Below are 2595 nucleotides of genomic sequence, written 5' to 3' on the forward strand. Positions count from 1 at the left end.
AGTTCTCCATGGATCGAACCCAGTACTTTTCAATATCTGAGGTTGTACTCTGCATGTAAATTAAATAAACAAGGTGACAATATACATCCTTGTCATACTCCACCTATAGTAAACCAATCAGTTGTTCCATAGCTGCTTCTAACTGTTGCTTCTTGACCCTTATACAGGTTTTTCAAGAGACATGTGAGGTGGTCTGGTACTCTCATCTCTTTAAGGACTTGCCATTGTTTGTTGTGATCCACACAATCAAAGGCTTTAGTATAGTTAATGAAGCAAAAGTAGATGTTTTTCTGATACTCTCTTGCTTTCTCCATAATCCAGTGAATGTTGGCAATTTGATCTCTAGTTCCTCTACCTCTTCAAAACATAGCTTGTACTTCTGGCAGTTCTCTATCCACATACTGCTGAAGCCTAGCTTGTAGGATCTTTAGCATGACCTTGCTAGCATGTGAAGTGAGTGCAATTGTAAAATAGTTTGATCATTCCTCAGCATTGCCCTTCTTTGGGATTGGAATGTAAACTGCCTTTTCCAAATCTGTGGTCACTGTTGCATTTTCCAAATTTGCTGGCATATTGAGAGCAGCACTTTAACAGCATCATCTTTTAAGACTTTGAATAGCTCAGCTGGGATACCATACCTCCACTAGCTTTGTTGTTAGTAATGCTTTCTAAGGCCCATTTGACTTCACACTCCAGGGTGTCTGGGTCGAGGTCAGTGATTACACCATCGTGGTTGTCAAGGCTATTGAGGTCCTTCTTGTATAGTTCTTCTGTGTATTCTTGCCATCTTTTCCTAATCTCTTCAGCGTCTGTTAGATCCCCATCGTTTTTGTTGTTTATCATGGCCAGCTTTGCACGGAACATTAGCTTGATTTCTCCAATTTTTTTTGAATCCCCAAAGGGGGATTTTTTAATTTTTGCATTTTCTACACTACACACTACATATATGGAATGGGGAAAGGAATACTATCACTATTACTATGGGAAATGGGTCAAGGAAATCTAGATACATATAGTCTACTGGATAGGGGAAGGAAAGCTACCATTCTATTCTAAATCTCCTACTGGATATGGGGATAGAGTAAAGACTAATACAAATCACGATCTGAAAAGCTCAAAAAATAGATCTTTTTAACCTATTGGTACAGGTTATACAGAGATTAGTTCGATTATAAAGATATACAGTTATTATCTTGGCACAATTACTGCCCTTAGCACTCATGCTTTAGTTTTAGAGTCTTTTCTTCTTAGATTTCTTCCTTTTCTGCAGTTTGGGAGTGGCCTCTCCTTTCTCCGATTCAGATGATTCTGATGACGAGGAAGTTTGGCTTGTTGAGTCCTGTGAGTAGGACTCTTCTTCTTCTTCTTCCTCCACATCCGGTTTTAAACTCTTTTCCTTCTGCTTCTTTTTTACATTAAACATTTGATCCATAAATCTTTCCGCTTTTGGAACAGAGTCAATTATATATTTTTTATCCTGGTAATTAAAACTCAACCTTTCCGGGAATAGCCATCTATACTGTGTTCCCTTTTTTTGCAGGGAGAGGCTAAGCATTCTGTATAGTTTCCTCCATTTTCTTACTTCAAATGGGATGTCTTTCAAAAATTTTATCTCTGCATTCTTGATTTTTATGGATTTTCCTATTGTTGACTTTAGCACCAGTTCTCTGGTTGATCGTTCCATGAATTTTAAGTAGTTTCCCCCTGGGAGTTTATTTTTCTTTATAAAATCCGGATAAGTCCTGTACGCCACATCCATTTCCTTAATTAAGTCTTCTTGTTTATAATCCATTAGTGAAGCCAAGGCAACCGCTAAGAGTTCCTTTAAGTCCTTATTCTTATCCTCAGGTATTCCATGGAAACGTAGAGCATACATGGATCTTTCCATCTGGAGCTGTATTAGTTGGGTTTTATCCGAGGATCTCTCCTTCTCTGCTTCGTCCACTCTTTTATTAATACTTTCAGTCTGTTTTTCCATCTTTTTCAACGTTTTCTCGGTTGCTGTGGTTCTCTTGTCCATCTGCTTTAACTGTTTCTGCACATTATCCAGTTTGGTGTTGAGAGTAGTCATCTGATTCATTAGAGGGCACAGTGCACTTGCTAACAACAAAGAGAAGTCTATAGATGCTTCCTGGTTCTGGGAGGGAGTCTTTGGTATGTTATTTCCGGTCACCAGTTTTTTCTACAGCGCTCTCCGTCCTCTCCCAGCCATAATATCAACAAGAAGTAAGTTTTCCAAAACAAAGCAAAAGTTATACGTTTTAATTCTGCTTTGTATATTTTAGCAGCTTTTGCATTCACTTAGCTTCATATACGCTTGGTTTGGCTCAAAGTCTCTTTATTTTAGCTTTAAAACTGTTTTTACAGTTTACTCATATGGGGGGGCTTGAAATCTCCCCCCGCGCTTCCAACTTAGGCGCTTCCAATTACTACCAAGGCTCCATTCGCTTATTTTTCACCTGAGCTTTGCTTAACACAGTTTGTAGCCTTGGAGATCTTTGGAAGTCTTTTTAGTAGTTTGGTCGTGATCACTTGCTCCGGCAGTCGTCTCTGGACACCATGCTGGCTCCACGGCAATGGTACCTATCAGGGAAG

The sequence above is a fragment of the Gekko japonicus genome, unplaced genomic scaffold (assembly GCF_001447785.1).
Source record: "Gekko japonicus isolate JY-2015 unplaced genomic scaffold, Gekko_japonicus_V1.1 scaffold3497, whole genome shotgun sequence".
Taxonomy (NCBI): domain Eukaryota; kingdom Metazoa; phylum Chordata; class Lepidosauria; order Squamata; family Gekkonidae; genus Gekko; species Gekko japonicus.